Below are 20344 nucleotides of genomic sequence, written 5' to 3' on the forward strand. Positions count from 1 at the left end.
AGTTTTAGTCTACATTTTTTTGACTGACCAATCAAACAAGGAAGAAGAGTGGCCGGATTGGACTTCTGTCTACTTAATTGTTCAATGAAATACAAACGGAGAAAGAATTTGGTTTGCTTTAAGTCTATTTGCATTATTAGTTTGGTAGCTAATAAGGGGATCCGGCTTCTATGTTGCATCTGCTGTAGTTATTTTTACGGTTGAGATTTAACCTCAATATTTTAAAGCCAAACGTTACAAAATCATTACGAGCTCTTCACGCTGTCTAGTCTAAAGCAAGAAAGCATCAATACATTTAAAAGTTTCTCAAGGACCTCAGTCAGAGTTTGCTAGCTGACTTGCCAAAGTGGATGCTCACTGCTTGCTCTATCCTGCGTTCGTCATAGCTGTCGAAGATGGTCTTGAGCGCAATGGAGGTGGCACCTTTATGTATGGTCTTGAAGAAGGAGTATGTGGTGACCAGTGTAACTCTTACTCCTTTGTGCTCCGAACGACTTGGAGAATTGGAGCATGGGATTAATGTGGCCTTGGGTTGGATCAATACAAATTTTTCACTAGTCATACATATGCTTTGTTCTCCCATGTTCTTTGCAACTAAAAAAAAGGCATGGGATATATATAATCAACCACGAGTAGCCAAATATAATCTGAAAAATTTATAGAATTCGAAGTATCTATCTAAAGAGACGCCGTTAATATCAGTAAACGATTTATTAACGTATGGCTTTTAAAATATTGAAATTAAATCTTAACTCTTCATTATTTTAATAGCAGATGTGCTGTAATTATTTCTGCACCATAGAAGCCGGATCCTAATAAGGAGGTTGACTAAAAGTCCTGGCATTTGGGCAGGGAGTTGCACGTTTGTGGTTCTAGGAACTTCTAGTGGCATTTTGTGAATGAGTTCAAGCGACTCGTATGAGTGCCACTTGGCCGAAACAACATCTCAGTTAGGCACCGATTCCCCAAGGTCCACGTCCACCCAATCCTCCCATCCCGCGACAAGGGAAAGAGTTCACAAATTTTTGTATGCTTTGACAACGTTTTTTTCTTTCTTTTTTTTTTAAAAAAAAATTTACTCCCAAAATATTTAAAATTATTTGTAATTTTACGTCACATCAAAATATTTTTTCAATAAAAAGATAAATATTACCCTAAAAAAAAAAAAGAAATAAGAAAAATGGTCAAACAAGGCTTTTTGTGATGCAGCAGAATTTTAAACAAATAGGAAATTATAAGAAACAAAACCTAGCTTTGATAGCATGGAGTCTCCCTAAACTAACAATAGGGAAGAAGAAATCAGAGTCTCATTGGCCTCGGCAAAGTCTCACCAACAAAAGAACAGAGGAATCACTCATCTAAGAAACAAACATATTTTTTCATAAGTCATACTCTGTCTATTACAATAGAACATTATGCTCAAATAGCCTTATAGACTAAACCCTAACTCTAATCCTAATATGACTTACTTTGGATCAAACCCATTATTGAATTACAAATAACTTAAAACTTTGGGTCAAGCCCATCATTGAATTCAAATAAAACTCATAATTTAAATAAAATTAAATGACCAATTTATTCTTGTCTCATTCTGCATCATTCTCCCCTTCTTTGAAAAATACTCGTCCTTGAGTTTAGATGACAATGCTTTGGACTAAGCCCAATTCCTCAAGTCTTGAAAAGAATTCAAAGGGTTTGCTACTGACTGGGTTTGAACGTGGACCTGATGAACTGTTGCTAGCACAGCCTTCAATATTGCAAAACTAAAAAGTTTCGGATTAGCCCTTCACAATGATGCAGAATGAGATAAGAATAAATTGGTGATTTAGTTTTACTTAAAATTATTAGTTTTATTTAAATTGTTTCTTGGAGGTGTGATTCCTCTTTCTTTTTTTCTTTTTTTTTTTATGGTAAGACACTACCAAGGCCAATGAGACTCTAGTTTCTTCTTTCCTATGGAACCCTATTGTTAGTTTGGAGAGACTCTCGGTTATCAAAGGTTTTGTTTCTTATAATTTCCTCATCTGTTTAAAATACTGCTGCATCAATTTGGTATATTGACTTTGGGCCAAGCCCAATATTAAATTATAAATAATTTAAAACTTTGGGTCAAGCCCATCATTGAATTTTACATAACACTAATAATTTAAATAAAATTAAATGATCAATTTATCCTTGTCTCATTCTGCATTATTTTGTTACTTCAACGTAATAGGCCTTACCAAATATGGCAACAAAAGGCACTCGATTCTAAAATATTAGGGTTTCTACTTTGTCTATTTAGGCTGTTATTATGCTTAGAGTTGGAGTCAAGATATTGATAAGAACCTACGCTTCTTATCAAGCTAAACTAAGAGATTTTTTATTTTTTTATTTTTTAAAAAAATATATATAACTGCTTTGAGTGTGAGGGTATATATTTCATTATTAGAAGTTGATTTGTAGGAAATTTCAAAATTTTTGTCCTTAAAAAACATGTGTTTTTCACATGCTAAGAGCACTAGCACAGCTTCCCTTAAACTTTTCCTCACTTTAAAGAATTAAACCAATTTTTGCTTCTTCATTTAAATACACTTCACAATAGCTTCTCTTATTATTTTCTTATATCATTTAAATATTATTTAAATTAAATGCCAAGAGTAAGAAAAATAGAAGAGAAGTCATTTAAATATTATTTCAAATAAATGCTAGAGGAATAAGAGAGGAAAGATAAAGTTCTTCCCTTAGCATTATTTTAATAATGCTAAAGGAACCACTTTTTCTTCCTTATATGTAGGGTACAACTTTTGGTTCCTTTGATATTTCCTTAGTTTATGGAACAATAATGGAATATAATTCAAGTAATTTTTAAGAATTTTTTTTTTTTTTTTTTTTTTTTTTTTTTTGGAAATGAATAAGATTTAGAGAAGCTGCTGCTAGTGTTCTAAGGACACATTTGACATTTAGAAGTTTATTTGTATGAAATTTCTTACAACTTAATTTGTACAAATTTTTTGTCCAAAATTTAAGAAATTGAGCCTTCAAGGTTTTATACGACTCTCATGTCGCGTTTTCCTTTGGTAAATGGGCCCATTAGATGAGAACTTCTACAACAGTTCCATGATGATGCTTGACCATCCTTCTATCCAAAATTGGAGTTATTAAGCTAAAGACGCACGTCTTCTATAGAAGTAATGTCAGGTAATTGCTACCGACAAAATTAAGGCTTATGCTCCGTTTGTTTCGACGTAAAATGGTTTTCGTCGTAAAATATTTTCAACGAAATCAATTTCAAAAGAAATTATTTTCTCGAAAATATTTTTCGGCGTTTGGTTCGCACGAAAAAATTACGAAAAGTGAAAATGCAACTGTCGCCGGAATCCGAAGAACATGTTTGGCCGGATCCGGCCAAAATTGCCGGATTCCGGCGGGAAACCTCCGGGCCCGGTCAGATCTGGCCGGATGGTCATTTTGGCCGGATCTCGGCAGGATTAGTGGCCGGATCCGGTCAGATCAGGCCAGATCCGGCATGATCAGTGTCCGAATCAGGTCATATCCGGCCGGATCCCGGCCATTTTGGCCAGATCCGGCCGGGTCAGTGTCCAGATCTGGTCATATCCGGCCAGATCTAGCCGGGTCAGTGTCCGGATCCGGTCATATCCGGCCGGATTCCGGCCATTTTGGCCAGATCCGACCGGGTCAGTGTTCGGATCCGGTCAGATCCGGCCAGATCAGTGGCCGGATCCGGTCAGATCAGGCCGGATTCCTGCCGGTTTCTGTCCATGGCCGGATTCCGGCCAAATTCCGCCGACATTCGGCGCAGTTGCCGGATGTCGCCAGATTCCGGCGGTATTCTGGCAGCCGGCGGTATTCCGGTGGTCGGATTCCGACGCCGGCATTATTCCAGTGACTTGATGATGCCGGATTCCGGTGCTGCCTATTTTCTAACGACCGACTATTGTCGGATTCGGACAGTCAGATATCAAACGTGCGTATAAGGACGAAGAATATAATTTTGAAAAACGATTTACGGTTTTAAAAACCGTAAATCGTTTTCCAAAAATTAAAGAAGGTTTTACAGTCAAACCGAAAATGATTTTCGTTTACCGTTATTTTCGCCCCTACCAAACACCGTAAAATACCGAAATTATTTTCTGGAAATCATTTTACGCCGAAACAAACGGAGCATTAATTTTCTAACTTCTTTCTTAAGGCAAGAGACATGAAAGGCAGGGTGAATCCTGGATTCTAAAGGCAAATTGGGGTGGTAGGCAATAAGCCTTATGTGCTCCAACACCTTGTAGAGCCCATTGAATCGAGCTGAAAGCTTCATGGATGTCTGCACATTAACGGAAATCTATTTCAAACTCCTGCTGACTTCGTTGCTTGTCAGCCTGTTGCTTTATTGAGGGCACGGTAAGATCGTCTTTGAGGAGCAGCATGACTTTAATCAGTTCAATCATGAAGGGTGCAGTCCAAGTGTCCAACTCATCATGAAGATCCTGTGGCCCAATTCCAAACATTTCTTTTATATAGGCTTTATATTTGATTTACATAGCTATAAATCTATTATCCCCTAGAAGCCCTCCCGTCTAATCACTTGGCCAACTCCTTAGGGTTGACTAGCCGCTGCTCTTCCAACCGTTTGTTCTTCAAATGCCCTATTCTCTCTTGTGAAGCTAATGTGAGGCTGATAACACAGCTGAACAAATTAAGTTAAAGTAAGTTGTGTTTCATATGCGGAATGTATATTCTAAGTGTTTGATTTATGATCCTTATATATTTTAATATCAAATTTATTCTATTTCACTTTTTTAATTTCTAATAAAAACTATACACAACTCCTACGGAAAAATTGAGCCGTTGTAGACTCTTCTCTCTTCTAGAGCCCCTCCCATGTGAGCATAGTTTTCACCAGAAAGGGGTGGTCTCACGCCTCCCCCTCCCGGTGGTGATTTCCCTCTAGCTCCTCGTGAGTCAGAGTGTTTTTTGTTCCCCCTGAGTTGGTAAAGTGGGGTTAGTTTTCTCCCAACCTTTAGAGTTGTGGAGCTTTTGTTTCCTCCGACTAGATCCGGTGGTGGCTGACCTTCCCCTATCCTTTTTAAGTTATGGTGGCATGTTATTTGCTTTTCTTTGTTGGTTTATGTCCCTCCAGACTTGGATCCGGTGGTGGTTTATGTCCTTTTAGTTTTTTAGAGGGTTATGGAGCTTTGTTTGTTGGTTTTTCCTTCAAAAGTCATCCAATCACCTTGCTGCCAGAGCCAATTGATAGATCTGAAGCAGTCAGTCCCATCGCCGCCGAGATCACAACCAAAATCACTGTCACGCATAGCCCAGAGGTTCTGCCCGTTCAGCCACGTGCCGCCACAATCCTCCAAACCACTTCGACAGCCACACCATCAGACAGATCTGCCGTCGATCTTTCCACCCATGTTTAGATCACTACCTTCCAACCATCCACGCGCTATCACGCGCCACTAGAAGCCCCTACGTGTCTATCTCACGCGCCCCACGCTCCACCGCCAACCACCACGCGCCGCCGCCACTTCTGTCAGTCTTCTTCCACAGTGCAGACCAGATCTGGGACCAGAACCCACCGATCTATCCAGTGACAACTAATCTCTCGATGGCAGTTATGTGATGGATGCTTTTGCTTATGTTTATGTTTTCTTTGTTTGTTTTTCCAATCTCAACCTGCTTGTGTTTGGATCAAATTTTATGGGAATATTTGTTGGCTAATTGCTAGATCAGCCCTCTTTCTTTAGAGAATGTGCGTTATTGTAAGAGATGCTCAAGTGTGCTTCTTGTAAAATTTGTATTTCTGCTTAGACAACTGTTTTACTAAGCCAAATCCTTCTGGCTTAGAGAGTTAGGGGGGTCATATCCCTTACTTTCAAGTTGTAAGCTTATGGGCAGTTTGCAGTATTAATGATATCATATGCTATTTTGTTCAAAAAAAAAAAAAAAAAAAAAAAACTATACACTTTTTTTAATGGGATTATGTAAACCCAACTTAACCTTAATTTTTGGTAATTGAGGTTTTTATCTGAAAAATAAATGGACTTCTAAATTTAACAGTGTGTGTGAACAATGTGCAACAAAATATTAAATGCGGAATTTAAAAGATACAAATATTTTGTTGACGAAGTGAAAACTCAATTAAGAGAAAAACCACTCCGGGGCAGCCAAACCCAGGATATCCACTATTCAGAAGATAAAGCTAGATACAAAGCAGTAACACTCACATACCCCTGATGCAGTGGTCGTACCTTTCTCTCTAACGTGTAACCCAACACGAACGCTTCCCAACTAGGTCTCCTACCTGAAGGGGTCTTCAATGGAATCTTTTACCTTAGAGCCCACCTCTAAGATAGACTTCGGTTTACAGCACAGCAACAGCACACTTGAACAGGGCTTTAGAGGAAATATCACGTCTCTGAGCAGTTGAGAAATTCAATACCGAATTCTTGCAGTTATCAGTGCCCAGGAGCCTCTATTTATAGGCTGGGGGCTCAAATGAGCGTCAGGCAAAATATACCTGGGCACCGTCCGGACGGTGGACATGGGCCGTCCGGACGGACAACTGTGCGACAAGATTTTTCGAAAATTTCGCGGAGAAATCTTTCCTGTTTAAGGACATCGTCTGGACGGTCGCACGTCCGCTGCAAGTAATTTCCTTATAAGGCTCTCGAGCGTCTGGACCATGGGGGATGAGCGTCCGGACGGCTATTCTTCAACACCCAATTTCCATATCGGTAATACGAGCGTCCGAACCATGATAGGCAGTCGTCTGGACAGTTGAAGTAGAATCGGCAATTTTCTTCTTTGATGCACGCCCGTCCGGACCACAGCTGTCAGACGGTCATATTTGAATTGCGATTCTTGCCTTATGGAGACGCACGTCCGGACGGGTTACCACTTCGTCTGGACGGTTGATTGATCTTCCCTTTCTTGGAACTTGGAAAGAAATCAGAAACTATCGAGTACTGGGAGGCGACCGGACATGCTGCTGAAACGTCCGAACGGAGGCAAGCTGGCACAGAAACTTCTCGATACAGTATGGGGTCTGGACAGAATGAACACTTCGTCCGGATGGATGATGCTGGTCTGTCTAGCGTCCGGACGGGATGACACGTCGTCCGGACGGATGGAACAGTGGACAGATGGGCATCCGGACGGGATGGCTCGATCGTCCGGACGGCTGACAGGGAACTTGAATTCTTCTGACTTGCAGACTCTGAATAGTGAAATCCCTATTTACAACATCTTTACACTTAAGTGATTTTGTCCAAACACAGAATGAGGCCAAAATACTAACATTATTTGTTAAAGTATATTATGAGATTTGATTTTAAAGATTTATTATAATTATTGTTATTTCTTACAAATCAGATTTGATGTACCATACTTATCTACTCATATTCTTTCAAATTCTCCTATATATAGAAATATCATGTATTGTGAAAATATCAAGGAATAAGAGCAATAATGTAGCCATTTGAACTTTATCATGTGGGTGTGAACGTAAGTCATAGACTGAACCACATAAAAACTCTTGTTTCTATTTTATTTTATTTCTGCTATTGTTTTTATTTTTATTTTTATTTTTTTTTAACTTTTCTTTCATCAATAGTCAACAGTTAAAACGGGTACGAGGATTGGCAACACGGAAATTTGATTCTTTTATTGAAATGCCGGGGAAGTAGATGAAATATTAGAGAAATAATACTTTTACATTCCCTATATATTTTTTATACATTTTATTTTTAAATTCATTTTTTAGATTTTTGGAACCTATATTAAGTGTCACAAATTTAACAATAAATTTGAAATTTGACTGTATGAAAATGTACAATAAATATATAAAAGATGTAAATATATTATTTTTCAAAATATTAAGCAATACGCAAAATGAAAAAGAAACACAAAATAATAAAGTATCAGTGGATTTACGAAATAATATTTTTTAGCGAATATTTAAAATGGGTTGAAATGGAAATCTCTTAATAAATTGAAAAAAGGCAATTAGATTATAAATCATTGACATAGAACAGAAGCATCGACATTTCAAAACTGCATCATTTTAGAGTGGCAAGTCATCTACGCTTCTTCTCTGCTCACTCCGCAGTTGGCTTACAGAGGAAATTTGAGGTAATTTCTGTTTGTATGTTTCTACGCGTTGTCTCTATAAAGCTGTGCTCATTGGAGATTTCCCTCAGTGCCCAACCTCAATTGCTCCGCCCTTTCTAAGTTCTAACCCCCGCCCCTTCTTGGGTGTTGGGGCTTATTTCCCCTGCTATCTGGAAATCCTACAATTGCTTTTCAAGGTTCTACCTTTATTCTTTTGAGGTGCGATAATGGAATAATCTCATTGCAGGGATTTTGCCTGTCATGGGTTCTGAATGTAATTCTTCTGTTGAAATCATCTCTACTTTCATGTTGCTGTTTGGTTTTGAATTTTGACAAATTTCTTTAAAATCTCTAGAGGTGGAAGGAGAAATGGTTAATCCTCTTCTAAATATTCAAATTGTCACTCTTGGAGCTTCTATTATGGGAGACTCATGCCTTCCCCATGTTGTCATTATTAGGTCAATAACCTAATCCTAATTTAAATAATCTAATCCTAATGAGTTGGAATACAATTGACTCCATTCCCCATTAAAATATGTGAACTTTAGTTAAAATGCTGGTGAGATTCCCATTCTCCACAGGTTTCAGTGACATTCCTATATGACCAGTTCCCCATTTACATTGCGGAAGATACCTGATTCTAACATCTTTGATCTAAAGTAATTTTTAAATACTTCGAATTTTGGGCTCTACTTGAAAATTTAATGCCATATTATTTATATGCGACTAATATGTTATCTATTTGCGACTGCTGATTAAACATGAAGCGTAAATCAATTTTCGTACTGCATTCTTTATCACTGTTGTTTACATCCAAATTTCACGTACATCGAGTCTTAATTTCCAGGATGGAAAACTGGTGCATTGGATGTTTGCTCTTATAGGGCCTAGATTGGATTGGAGTGCTGTTTTTAGTATATAATGTGCATTGTCTATAGTCATATTTTAATACTACGTTATTTGTCATCTAGGACTCAATTTTCTATCTAGAAATGAGAAAAAGAAACGGGAGTGTGAAATTTGTAGTCTCCAAGTTATGTTTTGTGTATGAAAGCCAAAATTTGGTTGCTGCTTTTCCCTTTAGCCTGCCTTTGCTTTTACATCATCCTGTGAATGGCGAACGATGAAGAAACTAAGTGGCAGATCCTGGTCTAATAACTGCCCAGTTTACTACTGCTGGTGGTTATGTGGCTGGATATGATGTTCCCTTACTCATCTGAGTGTCTTCCTTGTCAGATCTTTATCCATTTAAGTCGTAAAATTGCAGAAATTGTCTAAACTTGTTTCACTTGTAACTTGACCATAAAAATGCTTCAAATGGTATGCATACAATGATATAATATAGATTTCTGTGACAATAAAAGGGTGCAGTTTATCAAATTAGGTTTAGCGTAATCATATGCAGTAGAATCTTCATTACTGAGTTTTGCTTGTTTGTCTTATTGTTATTATTATTTTTTGATAGGTAATCAAGCAAATATCATTAAAAAAGCGTGAGGTGCCCCTAAGTACACATGAAGTATATATAAGGAACACAAAAGCAAAAAAAAAAAAAAGAAAAAAGAGAAAGATAAACCCAAAAGAAGAGAAACATCGAGATACCAACAAAAGAAACCCTAAACCCGCAATATAGCCCTGCCTTTACCCCGGCTAGAACCAAAGCCTCTGGCATCAAAATTAATAGAACATTCCAAATTTTTAAGCCCCACGCCACCCACCCTTATGACGCGCAACAAGCTTGGGCTTTTGAGAAAGCCCAAGCCAAAAGCCCTTCAGACCTTCTAGAAGAACCCCCAAAGCTTGGTCAATCATTGCCTTTAGCCTCACTAGCTGACTTTTCCATACCCTAAGGAGAGAAATCATCATCTCCTTCCCAACGTTTGCATCTCCAACAGAGCACACAATGTTGCCTCGCACAGAGGACCGCCATTGGGTGTGAGAAGGGTCTTTGCCCAGTGGATTACCAACGAAAACCTTTGTCTTGTCACTATCTGCAACTCGATGGTACTTACCCAGTGGATCCAAAGTTTGCTTCTCCAGATAGTAGCAGTTCATCGCTGATCGAACCTCCATCGGAACTGAACCAAGACCACGCTTAGGAAGAAAAAAATCTTCCCTCTGACCCAAAAACTTGTTCACGACAGGAAGCTTCTTGTTTGAAGAGCTTATCACCGAGCTAACCACCTCCGCATACAACAGAGCAACACCAACCCTAAATGATTGTTCCCCACCAAGGTGAGCTGTGTCCACACCCAGCCTCGACCCAACTTTCTTCCCCATCAAAGAGGGGACACCAATTAGTGGACCCAACATCTCGGTGTAAGAGCCCATCGTTGTTGAATCAAAGAAAGCCTTCACCGTGCTCAGTTCAGTGCCAAAGCAACTCCAACCCCACCCTTCACGCCCCTTAGGGACAAAAAGGAGACCTCTCCGGCCACCCTCGGTGTACACCGCCACCTCCAGAAACCGAGCAGAGCTATTTGAACCTCTCTGAGCAGTAGTCACTCTCGAACCCTCTTTGGAGCTCTTGATGAAGTCCTTAGAACATGAGAAACGAACTAGCTCCTCCATCGTAGAAAGCAACCACCCAGTACATAGCAAACCCAAAAACGCAACATGAGGAAGGCCCTTCCTCCTTTCCTCCAACTGAAGGACGAAGGCCTCTTCCCTCACCGAAAGATCAAACTTTTTAGCCTCCACACCAAAGCGACTTAAGAATGCATCTCTAGCCATCAACCTTACTCTCTTAGAAGAAAGAGCTTTTCGAAAACTACATCCCAGAGCTCACTTGACGGGCCAAAGCTGAAACCTAGCATGATGTTCCTCCACGCGCCACTGCTAGAGGGAAAAAGCAAAGACACCAAAACTATTAAGGGAAGTCTGAGAGATAGGAGGAAGAGAAGGAAGAAGATGGCGATCCTAGGCTAGAAGCTAACAAAACGCACTTCCATGTTCAACCTCTAGTGGAGGGAATAAAAGAGAGAGAGAACCCGTTTTCTACTAATAGAACTTAGATATATTTGGCTGTTTAACCTTACTCATCAACGTGAGCCTTCATTGATACTTATAGAAGATTACAAGAGTTGAAGATAAACAAAACTTCCTAGGATAAATACGATTGCTTCCTATACAATAGAACTATAACTCTTCTTGACATTATCCCTTATCTTATCTAACATAGAGTTTGAACTCTAAGATAACAGAGCCTTATCTACTTAATGCTAGAACTTTGGATAGGAGTAGGTTTCCTATCATTAGAATCCTGGACTTATTGCACCGCACAAGACTCACGCTTGCATTATGAGTCATGTGTGTTAGTTTCGTTAGTATCCTCCCGCAAGATCAACGGGGAGGAACGCACGTTGAGCTTGAAACACAGCTGTTGAAACCGAGTGGAGACAAGTGGCTTAGTAAGCACGTCAACCAGTTGATCCGAACTAGGAATGAAGTAGATGTCCAAGGATTTATTAGCAACATGATCACGAACAAAGTGGAAATCAATTTCCACATGCTTGGTACGGCCATGAAAAACCGAATTCACCGACATGTAGGTGGCTCCAATATTATCACACCAAAGTGTTGGTGGAGAAGATAACCGAATCCCAAGTTCTTGAAGAAGAGCACGAATCCAGAGGAGTTCAGTAGTATAAGCAACAACCTTATATTCGGGTTCAGTTGAGGACCGAGATATAGTTGGTTGTTTGCGTGAGCTCCAAGACACCAAGTTAGACCCAAGAAACACACAATATGCACCTGTGGATCGTTGATCATTTGGACATCCAGCCCAATCAGCATCCGAGTTTGCTTGCAATTTGATAGAAGAGGTGCGATGAAGAAGAAGACCATGAGAAAGAGTGTGTTTTAAGTACCTAAGTATTCTTTTAACAGCCTGCCAATGGGGTTTAAGTGGCCTATGCATAAATTGACATACCCAATTTACTACAAAGCCTAAATTAGGCCATGTGAGAGAGAGATACTGTAAGGACCCGACGATGCTGCGGTATAGGGACTGATCTTTGATTGGATCACCAGAAAATGTTGAGAGACTTGAGTAAGAAGCCATTGGAGAATGAGCCATGACCACGATTGTAAGGTCGTCCACCACGGCCACGATATCCTTAGCCCCTTTGCATGGGAGCCCGAGGGGAGAAATTTGCAGATGGTTGGTGAATATCAAGGGCTGGAATCTACTGCTCCAAATGCATCTCATGAGCTAGGAGATGGCCGTATAACTCGTCAATGGAGAGAGGATCAACTCGGGTAGTGACCGATGTAACAAAAGGATAATATTCGGATCCAAGTCTTCAGAGAAGAAACGAGACACTCTCAAAGTCATTGAGAGGTTGACCAGCGGCTGCAAGTGTGTCACTAAGATTCTTGATTGTTTGGAAATACTCGGTGATAGAGTTATTTCCTTTCTTGACCGTGGTTAGTTGGAAGTAGATTTGCATAACTCGAGCACAAGCTTGAGAAGCAAACATGGTGACCAAGGTGGTCCATAGAGCCGAGGATGTAGCACAACCAGTGGCGTGAACAACATATGGTTCGGTAAGTGTGGAGATGAGGACACTGAGGATCATTTGAACCCTTTGACTCCACGTAAGAAATTTGGGATTGGCGATAGTTGTAGGGCTCCAACATCAGTAGTAGGATTCGGGATTGTTTGAGCAGAAGGCTGTGACGAGCCGTCAAGAAAATCATTTGAGTCTTGGCCTTTGATATAGGCGAGGATTTGGGTTCTCCAGGCCATGAAATTGCCTTTGGAGAGTTTGATGTTGAGATTGTGGTTCATGTTGGGTTGAGTGAAAATAACTTGCGGCGGCTGTGGGTTGGGTGGGTGATTTTGAATAGCAGTGGAAGCCACCAAAGCTGCGGAGGCAGTTGACTCGGAATTAGAATTGGCCATAGATCTAAACGCTAGTCAATGATATGGCTCTGATACCATGATAGGACTTAAATATATTTGGTTGTTTAACCTTACTCATCAATGTGAGCCTTCATTGATACTTATAGAAGATTACAAGGGTTGAAGATTAACATAACTTCCTAAGATAAACACGATTGCTTCCTATACAATAGAACTATAACTCTTCTTGACATTATCCCTTATCTTATCTAACATAGAGTTTGAACTCTAAGATAACACAGCCTTATCTACTTAGTGCTAGAACTTCGGATAGGAGAAGGTTTCCTATCATTAGAATCCTGGACATATTACACCGCACAAGACTCACGCTTGCACTGTGAGTCATGTGCGTTAGTTTCATTAATATTTACTTTTTTTTTAAAAAAAAAAAATTAATATCATTATTATTATTATTATTATTTGTATTTGTATTTGAAAAACGGTTTAGACCTAACTAATACACCTAGAGGGGGTTGAATAGGTATTCTAAGGCAAAGTTTGCAATTGCAAACATGCGAGGCAAACACCAGCAATATCAATCAACAAAAATCCACAATATAAGAGCAGGAAATAAATAGATAACACAAGGATTTTTGTTTACGAAGTGAACTTCTGAAGAACTCTTTAAAAGAAAAACCACTTTGGGGGCGCACAATCACCATCAAATTCCACTATAGAAGAAAATTATAACCTATTTAAAGTACTTACAAACCTTTGTAGACTCAAAAGTACGACTTGTAATTCCATGAGTGAGACTCAATTTCCATTCCAAAGCGGCTTTAGAACTCTAGCCTTCTTCTATAGTGACTTGCCACGAATGAACACGTTCGATCTCTTAAACTCCAACTGCTTTGATGAACTCATCAGCCAAAGACCAATACTTAGATAAGGATAAGGTTTCATGGTGATTTGGTCATGAGGAGAGAACTAGGAAAGTTTAAGCTCAGGGACGGTTTAGGCTTTCTCTCTTTTCAAGGTTTTCATGTTTTCTCTCAATAACCTCTCGGTCCTCTCTCATTGAAAAACTATTCAAAGGAAGTTATTTATAGGTTGGGTAACAATTTGGGTTAAACAATGAATCCTATTTAAAACATAATTAAAATTCTCACAAACTTGTTGAGCGAGAGTCGAGTGAAGTTTTTGTTTGGGACTGGCTCGAGTGACTGTCGTGTGAGGGATTGAGCGAACTTCTTGTTTGAGCTTGGAACTTGTTCACTCGAGCGTGGGTCGAGTGAAGTTTTGAGTACTACATAAAACTTGTTCGCTCAAGCATGGGTCGAGCATGACTTGAGTGACAGACATCTCAAGTCTACATGAAACTTTCTTGCTCAAGCGTGGATTAAGCGAGGGTCGAGCGAGTCTTCATAAAGTTAAAGTCTTGAACCAAATGTTGAACCAAACTTAACCCTAACTTAACTACTATCGATTACAACCCAAATTACCCATGTTTCGACATTGGGATTTGCCAACACAAATATAAAACCTAATAGTATAGACAAGTTTCTAATATGAATAAAAATTAGCTAGACATGGGCGAAGTTGAAGGTGATGATAAAAGCATGTACTTTTGATGGTTTGACATTTCTAAATGTTCTCCTGGTGCTGCAAACTATTGATGTGCTGAGCTCCTAGGACATGTCCGCATGATCATACAACCATTTGCTAACTGATTCCGTATTTGTTCATGATATTTTTGGTTCGAATTTATTAAACAAGATATCTATTTTCTTTATTTAAGGTTTATGTTAGCTAAACAATTGATTCAATTATTGTTATGGTTACATTGACTTAATTATGTTCAACTAATGAGTATATCATTTTTATTTTTTTTTTGAAAGAGGGGGGAGGTGAAGGTACGAGAGAGAAACCTTTTTTATTTTTTGGCTTGATATTCATTTTTAACGTACATCTTATTATATTTAAGGAAAAACTTCACTTATAACCCCTGATCTTCCATCACTTTTTTAATGAAGTATTAAAACTTTAAAAAGTGTCAATTTAGGCTATCTATCTTTCAATTCTTTTTCAATTTCAACCTTCCGTTAGAATTTTTCGTTAAATACTGTCAAAATTCTAAAAAAATCCATACGTTTTTTTTTTTTTTTTTTTTTTTTTTTTTTTTTTTTAAAAAAAAAAAAAAAAAAAATCTATAAATTCTTTCAAAAATTCAGGCATGTGTATTTTTGCAAATTTCGTTAAATTCTGATCAACACTTAAATTCTTGCAATTTTTTTTTTTTCCTAAAAAAAAAGGAGGGATATTTTGGAGCTCAATATGAATACCCATCGAGGACCAGGGGTGGCTGGCCACCAGAAATTTATCAATCCAGTCTATGGTTTTCTTCAAGTACCTCATCACTTCTTAGCTGCCTTCCAATGTCCTGACCCCATATTAGAGAACTAGTAGCACGTACCTTATAATTGTTCATTTTCCTATATTTAGGAAAAATTTCATGAAAAACACCAAAAAAGCTTCCACAGCAAACACCCTATATATACATATCTTGGTTGGGAATTTAAAGTAACCATGTAAATATACATGGTTACTGTGGATTCTCAACCTATTATTTTAATAAAAAACATCTCTCTTTGACTCTCTCCTTCACGCATCCTCAATGAATTTCATCAAATGTTTCCTCAACTCTGCCTTGCGGAGAGCCATGGAAGACATATGGAATGGAAGAGAGCGAAGAGCTTTGCAGAAGAAGCGGCAAAGAGATCCCAGACCCTTGCGAGCTCCGTCTCCATTTCTGACTTGGTCAAAAACCACCAAGAAATTGAAGGATCTGGCTGTTGAGGCCTCCAAGAAGGCCGATCAGTTCAAAACCGGGGGGAAAGGGGGACTGTTTCATCGAAGGGAGAAATGGGGGCTTGCGGTTGGAGGTAGTTTGGCCGGCGGTGGTGTTGTAGAATTTGATGTTGCCGGTGGCGCTGGAGGAAAGGGAAGAGAGGAGAGTGTTGATGTTGGAACTGTAGATGCTATTTTGGGGGAAGGAAGTGTTTGCACAGAAGTGGTAGAGGTAATTTTGGGCAGTTACATGAACATTGAACATGGAAAGGAACAAGAAGGGAAGAGAAAAGGGATTTTTTTTTGCTTCTATATGTGTGTGTGACGGAGAAGACGAGAGAGCATGAGAGAGAAGAAAATAAATGAATAAAAAAATAAAAGTAAGAAAGAGAAAAAAAAGAATAAAGTAAAAGTAAAAAAGAGTATTTAATTGATATAGGGAAAATTAAGGGAATCTATTGTGATTTGCTTTTTTATAAGGAAGCAAAAAGTAGTTTTGTTCCCTAAATTTAGGAAAAATGGTTAGGTGTTTGCTGTTGGTGCTCTTAGACTGAAACATGCTAAGAATGCTGATTGCATAGGCTATTTCAGTTTTTCTTTTTTTAAATAAAAAATTATTATTATTATTTTATTTTTATTTTTATTTATGAATAAGTAATTTTCATTATCAACAAAATATCTAATTACAAAGAAACCTTACCAAAGCTAAAGCAAAAGACAACAACCCACTTAAAGAATTCAACAAGCGGAGTACAGCATGAAAATACGCAATATAATCAAACTAAAATCTTATCTAAACCCCAAATCCTGTAAATGATAACATTTATTTTGGTGGCCTTAAACTTACCTATAGAGAGAATCCTATATCTAACCTCCAATACTATCTGTTTGACTAATTGTTCTTCAGTTTTTGGATGATTAACATAACAGATGGTATTACGATTTCTCCAAAGATTGTAAACAACATAACCAAATACCAACAAATAAGAATAACAATTCAAGACATATGCATTGGTCTACTTTGTTTTCAACAAAACCAAAAGATGTCACAATATCATCAAATTTTAAATGCCACTATCGGAATGCTTGTTTAAACCTATATATAGAGGGATTTTTTTTTTTTTTTATTTTTTTTTTATTTTTTTATTTATTATTATTATTATTTTGATTTTGATTTTTTTTTTCTCTAATTGAAGTAGGGAAATTGCCTTGAGGTGTGTAGTGAAATTGCCTTGAGGTTGAGCAGTTGTATTTAGGAAGGCAAGGGGAAGGAACTAGGAAGCACAGAGATGAAAGGAAGTTTCTCTTCTTGGCTGATGCTGCCTTTACTTCTAACCGTGTGGACCAGTTCTAGTTGACCTGTTGAGTTCAGCTCTGAAATGTTGAGTACATTCAGATCTGAAAGGTTGAAACAGGATTGCATGTCATTGGCATGAGCATATAAGCTTAATCTTTAAGGATCATCTATCCATGAACCTCTCATTCATCATGAAAACCAATCTAACATTCCCAGCCAAAGAACTATAAATATCACACCACCCTACACCTTCTCTATCCATCACCATTACTTTCCTACAACACAAAGAAACAGAGATTTTTTCCTCTGCTTCTACCTTCTTTTCCCCTGTTTCTAATTCTCCTCTGCTTCTCCCCTGTTTTTTCTAATTCTCCTCTGCTTCTACGTTCGTACGTACAGGGGACTACTGCATGCATAATATATAATATTGTCGGTGAGTTTTCAAATATCTGTACTGTAGCACCTCTTGCAAAATTGATCCTTTTGTGGGTTGCATCATAATTCAATCAGTGGATATTACGTCCTAAATTGCGGGGTGCACCATTGTCAATATAGAAGATGGAACTCCTAGCCTGTCTTTGCAAGGGAGGCCGCAAAAAGAAACAAACCACTTCTTCAGTTCAGCAAGCTTGTCCTGATGTGAAAAAAGCTCCCAAGGGCTCTAGAACCAAAGATGGTGATATGTTTGTCTTTGCAGGAGCTACAGCAGCTGTTGTAGCCACTACAAGTGGTGGCTGTGGTGGTGGTTGTGGTGGCGGTGGAGGTTGTGGTGGCGGAGGTTGTGGATGTTAATGAAACCATAGACATGGAGGATCTTTAGTAGACTATACGAGTCATTTTTCTCCTTTAGCAGACTAGCCAATAATACCTTTTGTGCCGACAATATTTTCTGTAACACACTACATCAATCATATATTGATTCTTTCTTTATCTGTATCTTTTTTTATTTTTTTATTTTTTATTTTTTTTCTTGTTCTTCCTTAAGAAAACAATTAAGGAAAAAAATTTGAAAAATAATATTTAAATAAAAGAAAGAGTAGAATAGAGAATCTATTTGGTTTTGAATAGGGATGCTTTTTGGTTTGATCAATCATATATTGATGCTTTTTGGTTTTGAATTTTGACACATTTCTTTAAAATCTCTAGAGGTGGAAGGAGAAATGGTTAATCCTCTTCTACGTATTCAAATTGTCACTCTTGGAGCTTCTATTATGGGAGACTAATGCCTTCCCCATGTTGTCATTATTGGGTCAATAACCTAATCCTAATTTAAATAATCTAATCCTAATGAGTTGGAATATAATTGACTCCATTCCCCATTAAAATATGAGAACTTAAGTTAAAATGCTGGTCAGATTTCCATTCTCCACAGGTTTCAGTGACATTCCTATATGACCAGTTCCCCAGTTACATTGCGGAATACACCTGATTCTAACATCTTTGGTCTAAAATAATTTTTAAATACTTCGAATTTTTGGCTCTACTTGAAAATTTAATGTCATATTATTTATATGCGACTAATATATTATCTATTTGCGAATGCCGATTAAACATGAAGCATAAATCAATTTTCGTACTGCATTCTTTATCACTGATCTTCGATTCGATCACCAGAAAATGCAAAGAGACTTAAGGAAGAAGCCATTGGAGAGTGAGCCATGACCACAATCGTAAGGTCGTCCACCACGGCCACGGTATCCTCAGCCCCTTTGCATGGGAGCCCGAGGGGAGAAATTTGCAGATGGTTAATGAATATCAAGGGCTGGAATCTGCTGCTCCAAACGCATCTCATGAGCTAGGAGATGGCCGTATAACTCGTCAATGGAGAGAGGATCAACTCGGGTAGTGACCGATGTAACAAAAGGATCATATTCGGATCCAAAGCCCTTCAGAAGAAATGAGACACTCTCAAAGTCTTTGAGAGGTTGACCAACGGCTGCAAGTGTGTCACCAAGATTCTTGATTGTTTGGAAAATCTCGGTGATAGAGTTATTTCCTTTCTTGACCGTGGCTAGTTGAAAGTAGATTTGCATAACTCGAGTACGGGCTTGAGAAACAAACATGGTGACCAAGGTGGTCCATAGAGCCGGGGATGTAGCACAACCAATAGTGTGAACAACATATGGTTCGGTAAGTGTGGAGATGAGGACACTGAGGATCATGTGATCCCTTTGACTCCACGTAAGAAATTCGTGATTGACGATAGTTGCAGGGGCTCCAACATCAATAGTAGGATTCGGGATTGTTTGAGCAGGAGGCTGTGACGAGCCGTCAAGAAAACCATTTGAGTCTTGGCCTTTGATATAGGCAAGGATTTGGGTTCTCCAGGCCATGAAATTGCCTTTGGAGAGTTTGATGTTGAGATTGTGGTTCATGTTGGGTTGAGTGAAAATAACTTGCGGCGGCTATGGGTTGGGTGGGTGATTTTGAATAGCAGTGGAAGCCACCAAAGCTGCGGAGGCAGTTGACTCGGAATCATAATTGGCCATAGATCAAGACGCTAGTCAATGATATGACTCTGATACCATGATAGAACTTAGATATATTTGGTTGTTTAACCTTACTCATCAATGTGAGCCTTCATTGATACTTATAGAAGATTACAAGGGTTGAAGATAAGCATAACTTCCTAGGATAAACACGATTGCTTCCTATACAATAGAACTATAACTCTTCTTGACATTATTCCTTATCTTATCTAACATAGAGTTGAACTCTAAGATAACCCAGCCTTATTTACTTAATGCTAGAACTTCGGATAGGAGTAGGCTTTTTATCATTGGAATCCTGGACATATTTCATCGCACAAGACTCACGCCTGCACTGTGAGTCATGTGCGTTAGTTTTGTTAGTATCCTCCCGCAAGATCAACATGGAGGAACGCACGTTGAGCTTGAAACACAGTTGTTGAAACCGAGTGGAGACAAGTGGCTTAGTAAGCACATTAGCCAGTTGATCCAAACTAGGAATGAAGCGGATGTCCAAGGATTTATCAGCAACATGATCACGAGCAAAGTGAAAATCAATTTCCACATGCTTGGTACGGGCATGAAAAACCGAATTTACTGACATGTAGGTAGCTCCAATATTATCACACCAAAGTGTTGGTGGAGAATATAACCGAATCCCAAGTTCTTGAAGAAGAGCATGAATCCAGAGGAGTTCAGTAGTATAAGCAACAACCTTATATTCGGGTTCAGTTGAGGATCGAGATACAGTTGGTTGTTTGCGTGAGCTCCAAGACA

At 38.7% G+C, this 20344-nt stretch overlaps 1 long non-coding RNA gene across 1 annotated transcript; it reads left to right on the forward strand.

Moving 5' to 3' along the window:
• Positions 1-8030: 8030 nt before the first annotated feature.
• LOC133875760 (uncharacterized) lies at positions 8031-18035 on the forward strand. Its single transcript, XR_009901482.1, has 2 exons — positions 8031-8130; positions 16999-18035. It is a non-coding gene; the product is annotated as an uncharacterized LOC133875760 (long non-coding RNA).
• Positions 18036-20344: the final 2309 nt, after the last annotated feature.

This window comes from Alnus glutinosa, chromosome 8, assembly GCF_958979055.1.
Source record: "Alnus glutinosa chromosome 8, dhAlnGlut1.1, whole genome shotgun sequence".
NCBI classification, from domain to species: Eukaryota; Viridiplantae; Streptophyta; class Magnoliopsida; order Fagales; family Betulaceae; genus Alnus; species Alnus glutinosa.